The sequence below is a fragment of the Molossus molossus genome, unplaced genomic scaffold (assembly GCF_014108415.1).
Source record: "Molossus molossus isolate mMolMol1 unplaced genomic scaffold, mMolMol1.p scaffold_m16_p_21, whole genome shotgun sequence".
NCBI lineage: Eukaryota > Metazoa > Chordata > Mammalia > Chiroptera > Molossidae > Molossus > Molossus molossus.
In genome coordinates, this window is record NW_023425357.1 from 46,549,858 (window position 1) to 46,566,027 (window position 16,170).

Here is a 16,170-nt window from a genome sequence, read left to right on the forward strand (position 1 = left end):
CATGCTTCTGTTTTTCAAAGAAAAGAGTGTTGTCCTACAGCAGCTGTTCTTAGTGTTGGTTGTTTCTGTTTCCGGATCTCTCTGCGCCCAAATGTATGTAGGCCCAACACTTCGGTATTGTAGGTTATTACTACTGACACTTCCCATATTATAAATGGTAACTGAGAGTGTTTAGACCACTTAGTAATTCACGTAAAGCCAGCAGGATGAACGACTGCATGTTGGCACCACCGTAGTGTCGCTACGGCCGTGAGTCTTACCTCGCAGGCCTCCGCAGCTGGACCTGAAGTGCCGGCTCGTCCCCAGGCTGAAAGAGCACAGTGCAGAGCACAACTTGGAAAGGAACTTCGGTACCTTGGTTCCTAGATGGCACCTAATTCTAAGAGGCTGTGGGAGGCATAAACACAGTAGCAGAGGTTGGCGCAAGGCTGACGGGTGTTTCCCTCCTTTGCTGTCTGTACCTACAGTAGAGGCTGCTTCTCCCAGGGTGTGATCTGCCTGGGTGACAAGATTTCTGTGTCCTGCCAGGATGATTTCCTGTGCTTTAGTCCGACTGTGAAACTTTCTCATGTAAGAAAACACAGATTCTTCACTTATGAGACACTTAGGGTTCTTTATGATCGTATTCTCTTCTATGTTTGTTTTTGTAACATTTCATTGATTCTGATCGAATGGATGACCAAGTGTTGTGTCTCAGGCATCTCTAATAGTATCTTAATCAAGGGTCCAAATTTCCTCTGATACCTTTCTAAAGCATTGCCTGCTCAACATCATATCCTAAACATAAAAACTAAACTAAAACAAAAACCTGCAAGTTATCTTTTGCACCCAAAACTATTTTGAGATTTCTCAGAAACTCCTTGGAAAACAGAATTAATAGGAGCAGTTTGCCCTGGGATTTATGCTAAAGCCAAATTCTAAATCAAAATAGCAGAGTATAAATATTTGATGTTAATGCAGGCCTTCCTTAATTGAACTGTAAAAATGTTTGGAAATTGTGAACAGACAGGCACGAGCGGAAGACAAAGTGGGTGCATTCGGAAATCTGGGTTACCCGGGAATCTATCATGACCAGTAACATGACTGTTGAGTGTTGAAAGAGGAGTCCCATTGAGGCCCTTTTGCTGAAAGAGATAGAGAAAATAGCATTGCCCTTCCATAATTTTGCACTCACAGCATATATAAGACATAGTAATTTGGAAATGGTTTCCTTCTATTGCTGGTATTAAGGAATCATTGATCAGCTTAGAGATAAATGTATTCACTGAGTCATTCAACAAACAAAATTTGAGCATCTGTGCTTAGAGACCAGGTAGGGGTGTGTGTGTGTGTGTGTGTGTGTGTGTGTTTGTTTTTGGGTAGGAGGTGTTAAAAAGCTTCTATTGTAAGCTAGTATATCAGGGTCTTACCTGTATGAAGTTTCGTTCCAAGCAACACAGGGTATGTAGAATTCAGTAAAGGGATTCTATTGTATTTCTTTAAAGGTCATATTCTGAAAATTGCAAGCACATATATTAAATAAAGAGTAGGAATCCCACTGCACATATATGCACACCCCTCCCTTAATCTACCAGAGCCAGCAGAATCTTGATAAAATATAGATGCCTTGTGGGGTTTTACAGGAGTTCTACAATCAGGAAGTTTGGGGGAAAATTGCCAGTGTGCCTACCTATACGATATTATAAGTGCTTCTGTCCTAACTGTAAATATGTCGTGTATTGGTGACTTCGTGTCTGTCTCCCTGTAAGATAATGACATCTTTGATGGAGGTAGCACATCACTTATCTCTTTGACTCTAGGACTTACAGTAGGGCTGGCACAGAGTCTGAGCACAAGTATCTCCAGGCACGGAATTCTGCTGAAATGTTGTGTAGAAATGTACCAAGAGAAGTGGATGTTTCTTGAGAACCATTTAAGAGCGTTTAACCATGCTATACAGTGGTACAAGTCCCAAGTCACACAGGCTGGGTGGGAGTCCCCACCGACATCACTATTTGATGACCTGGAGCAAGTTACATAATCTTCTCACCTGCACAATGCCAGTAATTATAGGACCCAACTCATGTCATAGGCTTGTTATGAGGATTAAATCTGAGGTGTTAAACCACAGAACTGATATGCATGTATGCTTAACCATGGACATAGACAATAATACTGGGGGGGGGGGGGGGATCGGGAGGAGGGTGTCAATGGGGGAAAAAGGAGAAACATCTGTAACAAAAATAAATTAATAAAAAATTAAATAAACAAATAAATCCAATGTGTAAATTTACATAGCACCGAGTGTCCTCAGCAAACATCAGTTTTCTTTATCATCATCATCAACTTCATCAGCTATTTTTCCTCCATCCTTTTCTTGAAAATAGGACTTAACATTTATTTATCGACTCATTAATTATGTGTTGAACACATGTTCCAGGCAAAGAATTGGACTCAGCCTGCCAGAGACTTCGGCAGAAAGTAAGGAATGGTCCCTCCCTCAGGGGGCCCCCAGAGGGAGCTCTTCTTGGTTGGCTGCTCAGTAGGCTGTGTAGGCAGGAGGTCATCTTAACCATCAGAGGCCTGAGTGGGGTGCTGATGACTGGTAGCCCCAAGCTGCCCTGCTGGGGTAGGGTTTGGGACCACCTAGGTCCAAGCAAACAATTCATCAATATATGAGCATTCTTGATGCCAAACATCAGAGTGGAGGAGGGAGCCTGGGATGTTTCAATAATTCCCTCTTTACCTACATATGTGGTGCCATGTGGATTCAGCTGGAGCTGGTGGCAGATCATTCTCTCCTCCCGAATTCCTCCTCTGTGGGGGAGGACAGCACCATCCCCCAGTGGGGTCTCATTTGTGAAAGCCTGTGGGTCACAGGGACGTGCCTTCAGGTCAGAGAGCGGCATTAGCAGTACCCTCCGTAAACAGACAGGAAAACTGAGGCTCGGAGAGGGGAAAGGGACTTTTCAATGGACACTCAGACACATCAGAGCCCAAATCTCTTTCATAGTTTAGGGACAGCTTAAATTTCAAAGAGCTACTTAAAAAGCCACCAAACAATACTTGCTAGTAGCAGTAGCAGGAGTGCTAGACATTTGTAACAGTTTTCCTCAACCATAAATGCATGTTAGAATCATCCAAAGAACTTTGAAAAGATACGGTACCACCCCAAACCAACTAAATGCTAATCCTGGGGGTAGGGGTGCTGGGCTAATTTTCACATGCTCCCCAGATGATTCTGCTGCAGTGAGGGTTGAGACCCAAGCCTTCCGATTCATAATCGTCATAGCACACATGACCGTTGATTTCAAAACACAAGTCACATTTGCTTTCGAAACACACCTGCTCTCCGGGTTCATGGAAAACTATGGCATGTGTGTGAGTTGGCGCCTCCCTCGCTGTCTGAAACAGTCTCTCGCCTTGAGGCCAAGCAGGGTCCCTCTGGGGACGGAATTAAGACATCGCCAGAATTTCATTCTCTCTCCCGAAAGCCCCACCCCCAACTCAGGTTCTCACTTTCCAGCTTAGTTGTTAACCCGCCTCAGAAGCAACTGAGGCATTTGCTAGATGCAGATTCTGGGGCCCTCGCCTCAGAGCTGCTGATGCAGGGGGTGCCCAGGTGGTGGTAGTGGCTACTGGGTTGGAGGGGCTATACTTTGAGAATCAACGGTCTGCCACGTGCTAAGTGATAACAGCAACGAAAGAAGTACCAGTTATTCACAAAATGAAAGAAATCAGAAAAGAACACTGAAAGATTTGAGCTACTCCCAGAGAAGAACGCCCGATACCGCAGGGATTCAACGACGACGTGGTAAAACTGCCTCCTTCGGGGACTTTGCCACCAACAGACCTTCGGGTTCACTGCGGGGAGGTGACCCCGAACTCTCCCTATCGTAATACCATTGTCTAGTCTCCTGTATCTACCCTACGGTGTCTCCCCGACACAACCCCAGCTGTCTGCCACTGGCCCCCACCCCCGCGTCTGCAGTGGGCACTGGCCATGCCCTTGCCCGGCCTTCTGCGGAACGTAATGAACACAATGAGGGGCAGTCGTATGGATTTCCCGCCAGTATACAGCTCACTTCCAGGAGAACGAGGCTCACATGTAAAGTTCTCAGTGGATGTCTGACTTCAAAGAAAAAAAATAATTAAATCTGTCTACAGATGTAAGCATGATCATAGCTTTGGTCTGTAAGGTTTCTGTCTACAGTGCTGTCTTAAAACACAGTGGAATGAAATATTGCTGTTTGTCTAACTTAACGGGCAAAAATATTTTAAATAAATAAATGTTTCCTTGAGTCTCAACTTACAGCACAAGAGCCACTGATGCCCAGGACGCCCGGTGCCGAGGGTACTGAATGCATAATGCCACGTTTTTGTTTGATATGATATTGTGGGGAGAGTTACAATCTGCCGTGCAGAATAAAAAATTAAATGTTTTGGAAAGGACAAGGAGATTTTGTGCCAAAATATGTAGCCATCTCCTGTGGAAGTGTTTTAGGGACTGGATAGTTTTTCAACTAGATATGTATCGGTTTTAATTATAATGTTAAGCAGTTCTCCTATTTTGACTAGACATACTTATTATAAATAAACTTGATTCATCTATGAAATTGCACTCCGAATGGCATTTCATAATCCAAGATAAGAATTACAATTTGGTTTGAATTATCATAATGTGCTGATCACCCCGAGTGTTTCCCCGCAGGCCCGTTCCTCAGGGTACCGCACAGACGCACTGCAGTGACGCTCAGCTCGGGCCGAACTGCTCAGGACTGTGGACACTGCAGTCTTTGGGGCCCATGTTCTGTTGGGGTACAGCTGGCACCTCTCGCTGGCCCCAAACCTGCTTCTGATGCTCTCATTTATTCCCTGATGTGTGCCCAGGGCTGGCTTCGTGGGCCTGCACCTTGCGGCCAGGGAGGGTCCCACACGTGGGTTAATGACCGGCTAGTGCCATCTTGCAACTCCCAAGTTTGGTACGAGGGGTGCCGTAGCTCTATCCTGCACTGAGCCCCACACTTTATGTGACCGGGGCTGACACGGTGTTGATGGGGTTGAAAGAGGGAACTAAGGTAGGATCCGCTCAGTAAACAGTAGTCCGCCTCTCCCCGAGCCCTCGGATGACCCTGTCCGCTGCTGCCCTGTCTACGGAGCATCGAGGTAGCTGGCACGGTCCTGCACTAGCCTGGATTTCAAGACGAAGGTGCTCCTTCCTGGGATGGGGGACACTCAGGGACAGGAACGGGTTTTTCGTCATCTACCCTTTGGTTCCATTTCAAAGGTCTATGCACGTCTATTACCTCTTCAAAACCTTTTTTTAAAATTTAAACAAAAACATAAGATTAAGAATTCTGATCAGAATTCTCAGATGGATACATCATTATCTCGCAGAATCTCGTAGACTCGTTCCTGCCTCCTTCACCCACCTTTCCCGCAGGCTGGGTCACTCTCCTCAGGCCGCCTGACATTCCACGGGGACCGGGGGAGCTCATCAAAGCCCATCCGACCGGTTGGAGGCGCTAGGTGGTGGCACTGGACCTTCGCTAACGGAGGGTGGCGCTTCCTCTGAGCGAGGCTGTGGTGGAGCTTCTGCATGGGGGAGGGGGCAGGGAATGAAATGTGGGGTCACCGTGTGTCCTAGAAGTCGAGTCAAACATCTTGGAAATTCAAGCAAAGCAAACGTCGCGTTTTTAACCTGCTTCATCTGCCAGAACCCCAGTGAGTGATTCATTGTGTTTGGCCAAACCGTTTGCAAGTGAGCGATGCCGCTTCTCACAGCGTCTCGTGGACTCTCCGCCGCTTGGAAGCATCTGAGAGCTCCGCGTCCTAAGCGCGAGCTGCCCAGGCGCGTTCCTCTCTGGTGACTAAACGGGCCGCCGCACTTCCCCTGGAGTCCGTCTGCCATCGCGCTCCGTCTTTTCAGTGTGTAAATCGGTCTTAGGATCTGCAATGTATCCCAGGATCGCATGAAATCCCACGTTTCGATCCCGTCCTCTCTCTCCCGCCCTTTCTTCCTATTCCGAGAGAGGGCTCCATGGTTGCTGCTTTAATCAATTCACGCACAGATTTTCCATCCACGGCCAGAGATGTCTGGGCTGCACCTGCCAGGGGCCACTATCTGATCTCTCTGGGAAGTTCGCACTCTCGCTAGTAAACCTCTTCATGTTCACCAGAGCAGTGTTTTACGGTGTAAGAGATACTTTGCCTTAAAAAGTGAGTGTTAAAGCTACTTTACGCCTGGCGTGAAGAAGAGATTTCTAGAAAGGAAGGGCTTGATGAGTCCGCTGAAGGCCTTTGGTGTAAAATTTCCTGATCAAACACCAGAATTCCCCCACTCCCCCGAGCCTGAGCAAACATTTCTTCAAACGCCATGTGCTTTGGGTTCTGAACATGAAGACTCTCCAGCTTGGAGGGTCTCAGCTGCAGGCTGACCAAGACCGGGCCGTCCTCCAAGGTGCCACTGGACCCCACGGAGCTGAGGCACTGAACCCCGGCAGAACAGTGATGCACAACCACACCCCAGTACTAGGGAGCGGGGTTTTGCTGTAGACTTCAGGGAAGCCCAGAAGAGAGTACATTTTGTTGAAAGAACTGGCTTGGGCTCGAAGGGCAAGTTTGCCATCTGCTTCTCAGCACGGACACTGTTTCCATAAATAACCCCAGGGCTGGGGTGGAGGAGAGTGGAGGTCTTTGATGGCGATTAGCATTCCCAGCCTCAGCAGCTCACAGAGGAAGCTCACCCATATGCGGTGTATCTTCATTCTCACTACCAGGGGGGCGGGGAAATTTGCAGTCAAGAAGAAATGAAAAGACTCCCAAGCAGTCGTGCTGAACCTCAGCTGCAAAGTAGAATCTCTGAAGGAACGTGACAAATCCCGATGCCCAGGGGCACCAGATCACGCATGTCAGCGTCACCAGGCTGAGTTAGCTGCAGGGACTGAGCAGCAGTAATTGCAGAATTTCCCAGATGAGCACAACACACAGCCAAGACCGAGAAGCTATTCCATGGGTTCTCCGGGCACTGCCCAGCCTGGCTGTCTGCTCCGCACCCAGGTGTGACTTACAGCCCTGACCGAAGTGGGATTCTCGCATGCTGACCCGATAGAGAAGGGACGACCTGGGTGGTTTATGGTGGCAGTTAGTGCTCTGTGACCCGGTGACCACAGGAACAGTGACTCCAGGAGAAGAATGTGGGGAAAGTGTGAGGTCCCGGGGGAGGGGATGTCTGGGGAATTTCTACAAAAGTGAGACCCGTAAATCACGGGGATCTGCAAAGGAGAGATGAGTAAGCAATTTAGGTGTCATAAAATATTCATTGTGAAATGCGTGTCCCCCCAATCAGTTCAAGCGTATCAGCATCCGTCCCCCTGTCTGTGTGCTGGGGTCTGGCAGCCAAACGGGGGGGTGGGAGGGGGGAGAGCACAAAGAGCAAGTGTTCTGGGCTCTCACTCACAGCTTGTTGAGAGCTTCAGAGAGACCAAGTCAAACTGCACGGTTGTAACAACGGAGTGAATGCTGAATGCGGACTCCCTTCAAACAGTGATGGTCTTCCTTTTGCTGAGTGATAGAACTAAGAAAAGACAGGTGTTTGCTTTTAAACACAGCCAGCATTGCGAAATGAGCAGAAAGGGTGATTTTGCCCTATTCAGTTTGCAACATAGGATTTGGAAGGGCATTTGCTATTCCCATCAAACCGCACTCTAGCCGGAGCCTCTCCCGGCGCTGGGTGGGGTGAGCTCTCTAGGCAGTGGGAGCCATTCCAAGGTGGGACTGGAAATGTTCATCTTCTCGTGCCACAGAATAAGGGCCCCTCCATCCTGTCGCCGAACCCCGTTTCTGCTCCCTTATCTTCCTAGCCTCCAATCCGTCCGCCTTTCTTCTCGAATCTCTTCAACTCTCAGTCTCGTCTCTGCAAAACGAAAAGGGAAAATGTGATCATAAAATTGGTATTTGGTTCTAAGATCTTAAAAACAAAATGCATGCCTTAAAAAAAAAAAAAGCAAGGCTGGAGATGCGGTGCGTCCCCCTTCCCCTCACTCCGGCAGCACGGGGACCCAGTCTGCGTTCCCCTCGGCCTCCACAGGGCTGAGATTTCAAGAGTCCTCGACATCTCTGAGGACAATGCCTGTGTTTCCTTAGGCAGAGGCGGCCGGATTTTAAATGACCTGGGAACCTCAGGGACCAGTGTCGCACTCTCAGGGATTCCTAATCGGGGAAATTCCATTGCTTGTCCACCAGAAACTCAACTCAAATGCATCCCCACCCTCCGGTGCTGCAGGTCCTTTATTGTGGCCCTGAAAAATACCCCTTTGCCGCCCCTTAACTGGAGAGAAGGAAAAATAAATAAAATCAACGGTATTATCTGCTAGTATTAAGTCAATCCTTTGTTAAAAAGAAGAAGACGAAGAAAGAAAAATGCCTCACTTAAAAGGTGGTAATAAATCCATGCTCCCAAACCGAATTCTTTGCACAGCTTGGAATTCTAAACCTCCGCGTGGCTGGAATCGGGCAATTACACCTCCGGCCAGACCTGCGGTAATGCCCCAAATGGCTTTCTGGAAGGGTAGCCAGGGGGTTCCCATTATTTTAAAGGCAAAACTTCAAACCAAATGTTTCTCTCTTTATTGATCCGCTTTCATCTCCTTTCATTGCATTTCCTGTTTGGCCTTTTCCTCTTTTCTTCTTTTTTCCACCCCGGTGGTGAACACCCTCAAATTGGTGATTGAAGACCTGGAGGGTGCTGTTTACAAAGGCTGTTAATGCCCCTGCCCTCATTTCCTGTTGCACTGCCAGCAAGCCTGACACACAGCCCTCCTCCGCAGACACTAAACGTCGGAGGGGCCACACTGCGTCCTCGGTGTGCAGACGGCGCGGGGCCCGGGCCAGAGGCGCCTCTCCTGCCCCGGCCGGCGAGTCCCACTCCCCTGCTGGCTCTTGGAAGAGGTGTTTTAGAATCACGGAGTGAGTCACATCGTGGGGATCCAGAGGCTGTTGACCTGGAGTCTACGTATCCCGACAGGACTCGGGGGTGGGGTGCCAGGGGAGAGAGAGCCCCTGGTATCCTGTGCAAATACCACATGGTGTGTACACATGCACTTTCTTCTGGGACAGACCCTGTGACCGAAAAAAGCTGAGGAACCACCGCTCGTCCAGCCCCTTCGCCCCTTTTGCAGATATGGAAACAGGTAGAGATCAGCTGAAATTGCTTTTCCCAGTTTTCATATAATGCATTTTTGTTCTGCTTACAGTTTATTCCCCCGTTTGGTAGCCTAAATTGACCCATGGGGCATAACTTCCTCTGTTAGGGCCTTGATTCCTTGTCCCTCACATAATGAGAGTGCATTTGATCAGGGCCTTTCAGCTCTTGAGAAAGGACAGCTAGGATGAGGGCCAGGCTGCCCGGCTCCGGAACCGCCAGATCCGGGTTCAAGCCCTGGAAGCTTCCGTCTAAGTAGGCCTCCTTCCGCCTGAGGCCTGTGTTCCCTCGTCCTGTAATAAGGACAGTGATGGTGCTGCCTCGTTCGGTTGTCACGAGAATTCAAGGAGACCACGTGCGGGACTGCCTAACACGTAATCGTCATTGAGCGGGAACGACTTCCTACATGACCACTGTTATGTCACGGTGGGCGTAACAGGCGACACACACACGTGTATCCAGGGGGACACCCAGATTCCAAGAAAAAAGTCCAACACAGAATTTTAGTCAAAGGAATCTAATAATGCTCATCAGCAGCACCTCACCTGCTCAAGTTTTACCAGAAGTAGTAGATCGTTACAAGGGAGCCATAGCTGGGCTCTGGGCTGGGGGAATCCCTGCCGTGGGCATCCGCCCTCCCCACTGGGCACAGCAGATGGTGAAGACACCCTGTGAAAGGACGTGACCTGGTTCTGCTCTAACTGATAGTTTTTGCAGGTCAGCCATTCATCCACTTGGGGCTGTGGAGGCCAGCAGTAATTAGCTCCTCAGTAGAGGGTCATAGAGGAAGCCCGAATTATTGTCATTTCATCATCGTTACCATAATTTCAACCGACTGTTTCACATCATTGGAGAATTATTGCACCAAATTTTCTTTATTTCTAACACTCTGCTCTTTAATGTTTAAAAATTGTTTTCGCTAAATAATTCAAAATAGTTACATTGGATTTTTAAAATTAAGGAAAACTAAAATATGCATTCATGCACTCACCAACCTAACTCGAGAAATAGATCAGCAATGCACTTGACGCTCTCAAAATCTAAATGTTGTCTTATGATTCTCTTGTCTTCTTTCATGTCTCTACTCTGCCCAGTCTCATGATTTTGAGCAAAGGGACACCTCTAGCAGAGAGTCGCCCAGGACTTTCTTCTCTCGGCACGATGTCCTCAACTTCGTCAGTGTGATGTGCAGCATTGAAATAAAATCTTCCCTCTTACAGCTATTGCTTCTCCTATCTGTAGACCTTTGTGCTTCTTCAGATTTTTGTATGTTTTGCTTTTGCTAAAACAAACTTGGCTGTTACCAGTCACCCTTTCGTGTCTATTGTGAGAGGTTTGCTAGGCTGTGCTTTTAGGAGTAGAATTTAGTCTTTAGGTATTTGCTTCTTTTAACTTAACTACATAATAAATGCAAAATTGTTTCCCATAGTGGTTGGACTAACTTACGTCACCCAGAAGTGTGTAATGCTTACTATAATCAACAAAATTTAAAATAATCAGGCATTCAAAGTTTTCACCAATCTATTAAAATGTAAAATAATATTACTGTGGCTTCAATTAGTGATGTCCTGCTGTCTGATGATCATAGCATCTTTTCCTGTTTTGAAAAGTCTGGTCAAGACTTCTACCTATTTTCCTATTGGGCTGTTTGCCCCCCTCCACACACACACACTGGTTTGTAAGAGCTCCTTATACAATTTGGACACCACCTTTCTGTTAGATGTGTGGCAAGTATCTCCCTCCTGTTTAAGGACCATCTCTTCATTCTCTTTATAGAGAGAGTGTTTGAGGAACAGAATCGCTCAGTCTCTTCCTTTAAGATTTGATGCTGAATTTTGTTAATTTCTCCTGGAAGTCTAGCTTTTTTGGCTACCTTGTATTTTGAAGCCATGTAATTAAGCACTTATAATTTAGAAATTATTCTGTATTTTTACTAATTCGATGCTACTATCATTGCTGTGTAGTTATTGTCTTTATCTCTGAATGTTTCTTGCTTTACATTCAATGATAACAGGTCAAATTAACAAGAATATAGCAAATAGGAAGATAGTCACATCAACTTGCCTTTTGATTGATTTTTGCTGAGTATGTCTTTTTATGCTTTTACTTTCAAACTTTCCATATTCTTATATTTCAGGTATGTCTCATGCAAACAGCATTTTCTTTGTATTATTTTAATCTAGTCTATAATCCTTTTTGTAAAGAACATCTTTTGTCCATTTACATGCATTGTGATTACTGATACACTTGTGTTTATATTTACCATCTGTTCCATTGTTTCCCTCCCTCCACTCTTCCTTATTCTTTTATTTAGTGTTTTCTCCACTCATTCCATTTTTTAAACTTTATTACTTTTAAATTACCCATTTTTTATTTTAGGAGTAATGTTAAGGTTTTTGCATTCATACCGACAAAGCCCAAAGCTAATTAATATTTTCATCTTTCTCCTAAAATTTAGGTTACTCTAAATCCCATCATCCTCCAAATCATATATTTCTTTCAACATAGCATCTCTATATGATTTTAACTCCTCAAAATAACATTGCTATTTTGACAAATCGACACTTACCTAAATTTAATTTTAAATACAAGTCCATTTTGTATCACAGACTTCTTATGGTATTATTTTCCTTAAATGAGATTCTTTTAGTGGTAACCTTAACTTCTGTTTAACTGAATATGTTGCCTTCATTCTAGACAACGACTTTTGTTCTGCACACAAGTTTAGGTTGATAGACATTTTTTCTCAGCCTAGTGATCATACATCACTACTCTCTGTTTTCCTTGAGAAACCAGCCATCAGTTTACATGTTCCTTTATAGGTAATCTATGTTGTTGTTTTTCTTATTGCTTGTAAAATCTCTTTATCTTTTACGATTTTTACTTTTATTATCATGTGACTGGGTATAGTTTTTGAATGAACTCTTCTGCTTTTTAAATGGAAGATTTGTGTCTCATAAAATTTGGAAAAATCTTAGCCTTCAAATACTGCCTGTCCCTCAGTTTCTCATTGTCTTTCTGGAAACTTGATTAAGCGTATGTTGGACCTTCTCTTTCTCGCCTCTTAACTCCTTCTTTTTCTTCCTATTCCCCTGTCTCCATGTGCCGCGTTCAGGACGATCCCTTCAAATTGAGCATCCTGTTTATAATGATCTTTGGCTATTTAGAATTTAGAATTAAAGCCTCTATTAAGCTTTTAACTGCAAGTACTATATATATATATATGTATTTTTTCAGTTTCAGAAATTCTATTTGGTACTTTTTCAAATCTACTATACCATTCGTATTATTTCTTGCTCCTAACTCATATTTTAATCTCAGATTTTCTGATTATACTAAACATACTTTGTTTATATTTCTGCATTTTATGATTTCATTACTAGAGGCTTTGTTATTGTTACTCTGTGGCTTTCATTTGCATTAGCTCAAATTCCTTTTATTGGTTGTGACGTTCAACTGTGAGCATATATTTCTTAAAATTCTGCTCCTTCAGAGAGCATTTGATTTTCTTCTGCCTGTTGTCTGGGGCTCCATAAACTTGGGACCAATTTAAAACAAGTCCTCAGCTTGAGGGAGTTTTGGGAAACAATGAGACAAGTTTCATGATTAAAAATTCCCTTTATCCATTTTCAAAATGGAGCAACTCAGTGCGTTTCCTTTACGCTCCCTGACGTGGCACTAGGTGCACAGGCACCTGGACTTGATCCTGCCAGGAGCCGCGGGGCTGGGTGCCCTTCTTCCATGCCCTGTGCCTTCTGTAGATACTGAAAGTCAGCGTCAACTGAGAACCACCTACCTCTCCAGATCCCTCTTTGCCTTTTGTTTTCTTCCCCCTTAGGATTCTCTTCATTTCAAAAGAATTCAGGTCAGTGTTTCATTACAAAATATAAGGAGCTCCCCCCTTTTCAACACAATTTTTTAATTGTTTTGATTTAAGGGTGAACATTGTTCTGTGTGTGTGTGCGAGAGAGTGTGAATGTGTGTGTGAGTGTGAATGTGTGAGTGTGAATGTGTGAGTGTGTGAGAGAGTGTGAATGTGTGTGTGAGTGTGAATATGAGTGTGTGAGAGTGTGAATTGTGTGAGTGAGTGTGAATGTGTGTGTGTGTGTGAGTGTACAAAGGATAATCTATTCCATCATCATTCTGGAAACAGGAAACCTTTTGAAACTGATTCTTCTCATATTTTTCTAACTCTTTGAAAGTATTCCTTGCAGCAGAGTAAAATAATTTTTAATGTGTGATATTAAATTATTTCCTTATTGGTGTATGCTGATGTAGCGTCATTTGCCCAATGAATTAGGAGAAAAATTAAACTCTCAGACATCCCCGATAAGGTCGGTTTTCACGTGAGAGCTTCATTTGTCATGTCCTTGTGTCCTGCGACCGGAGCTTCTGTCTCTGGTGCCGAGGGGAAGACAGAGCTGTGGTGCGACAGGGAGACGCTCGGCTCTGAAACTAACCTTGCCGGCCACGCAGCCAGAAAGAACTACCAAAGTTCGTTGTAAAGTATCGATTAGAAACAAAACAGAGATATCTTATTATGGCATCAAATAAGCACCGGGGGGGGGGGGGGGGGTGATTCAAGAATACGAAAGTCATACCAATACCTGAGCCTCTCAGTAGGTTCCTGTGGGCCATTTGATTCCTTGAAAAATATTAGCAGAGAATGAGGAAAAGTCTCTACAGTTCACTGGTAGTCTTAGTAACTTAGAGCTTGGGATAATACTGCCATGTCCTGTCTGGAGACATGACGCCATGCTGGTCAAGGCCATGGGCCCTGCGATCAGACGCACCTGGGTCTGAATCCGGGACCTGCTGTTTGATCTCCGCCTTCCTTTCCTGTTCTGGAATTGGGGGACCATCAGAGCCGATGCCACAGGGCTGTTGTGAGAACTGGCAACATTGTTGTTAACAAGAGTTGACGAGTACTTACCGCCGTTTATGACACATTGTGACAGAATGCTTGATTTGCTGTCCTGATTCGGTGCTGCTGGCCCGGGATGAGACAGCCAGGGTGACTCTTGTCATCCCGTGGGAGTGACTAAGGGTGCCCCAAAAGATGTTGGGCAAGTCCCCAAACTTCCTGGGAACAAACATGTTTTTAATCCATAATACTAAACACCCGTAAGATGAGACACTGTGCTTGAAAGGGAGAAAGATCGAAGGGACTTGCAAACAAACAGCTAGACCTCAGGCCCACTTCTAAGTCATAGACCCGTTCCTGGGACCAGCGGTGTCCCGTTACCTAACGAGTCGCTGTGAAGGGAAGAAAGGGAATGCATTTCCTTTTTTACCTGCTGTTGGATGACGAGGGCAGTTTGAAGAACGTAACAAAATGTACAGTAAGAAAGGGCCTGAAAGGTGCTTCTTTGGAGAGATGCTAAAAGCAAGGCTGTGTGTGTACCAGTAGTGCAACTCGATCCAAAGTCCATTTGGACTGAGCCTGTAATAAATTGCCGGAGCCAGCCTTTGTATTCGCTTTAGCTAATCCTGAGTGTCTCATTTCTACAAAGTAAATCACGGTGGCTTTGGTACTTTATTTTCTATCTTGTGTATAAGTAAACTGCAGGATCAATTGGGAGGTAGAATCAATCTGCTATTTATTACCTTGAAACGTGACACCCTATTTTAAGTGCCCTATTCCCTTATGATTTCACTTGAGAACAGTATTATGTCCAAACAATATAGAAACCAGCTTTACTGCTCCTGGGTTTTTTTTTTTTACCTCAGCCTGGATGGATTTATATTGTATATAACTCTCAGAACCTAAATAAGTTACTTAGTGCATTTTGAAACAAGCATGTAAACGAGGCAGCGTCATTTGGGGTTTGGGGGATCTTAAATCATAGCAGAATGCACTCATGACCAGACCATTTTTCCACCAAAAAAAAATACGTGCAGGACTCCCATTGACCCACCCATCACGGCTTAGCGTTCCAAAGAAAATAAATAAAAATCTCATGTCTAGGGAAAAGAGCTAAGCTTCGTGGGGATTCTGTCATCTTGTCATTACACTTTGCAAGGAAACCTCGGCCTCTAATTTATGGGTTTCAGAAAGAATGCCTCCTCGCACGGCTGCAAGGTCGAAAGGGCAAGAGATCTGATGTATATCAGGGAGGTGAACCCTAATCTTCGTGACCCGCCACCCGCTTTTCCTGATTGAAACGTAAGGGTGGGGGCCGCCAGGACCCTCCCCAAAGCGCTGGCTGTAGCTCTCTCCCTGATCTCGGTCTTAGGTCTTGGTTTATTCCAAAGTGCTGTGGTGGCGACGACACCAACTGTCTAGCAAGTGTGATAAAACATTTTTAAATGCCCCAAACTGAGTTAGATGAAATGGAAGGGAAACTGACAGTAATGAAAAGCTGGTGACAACCTTGATCCCCATAAATTTGTATTTTATTGGGGCTTAAACTTAAGGTTAACCAGAAAGAGGAGGAAAGAAAGAGGCTAAAATCTTAAAGGTGGTCCAAGAAAGACGGTGGCAGGGCCACGTGCCTCCCTCGCGGAGGGGACAGTCCATTCCTCCTTCCTCTCTCTCCCTTCCTTCCTTTCTTTCCCTTTAGAAACGTGTACTCTCCCTTATGTGCATGTTCTTAAACCTTCAGGCTCAGGAGCGCCTCATGGAATTTGTTCAGGGCTTTTTGGGAGATGAATATAAGAAGAAAAGACACTTCTTTTTCTTTATAACAGTAAATAAATTAATGTTAATAAATCCTCTAATATTTCAGGGAACGACTCACTGCAGCCTTTCCTTGTCCTTCCTAAAGCCCGAACTGTCCGATCTAAGCCTTTGGCCGTGGCCAGTGGGTCAAGGCCCGTGGACAGAGCCCGGATAGAAAGGGCGCTGATGGACAGGCTGCGTGGAGCGCAGACCTGGGCGCGGCTGTGCATGTCTGAGCCCGCGTGTGTGTAGGAAAAGGATTCTCCTTTCCTCTTCATCCCGCCAGACCCCAAAAACTTGTCTACCGCAACTAATGTGTTCTGGGATT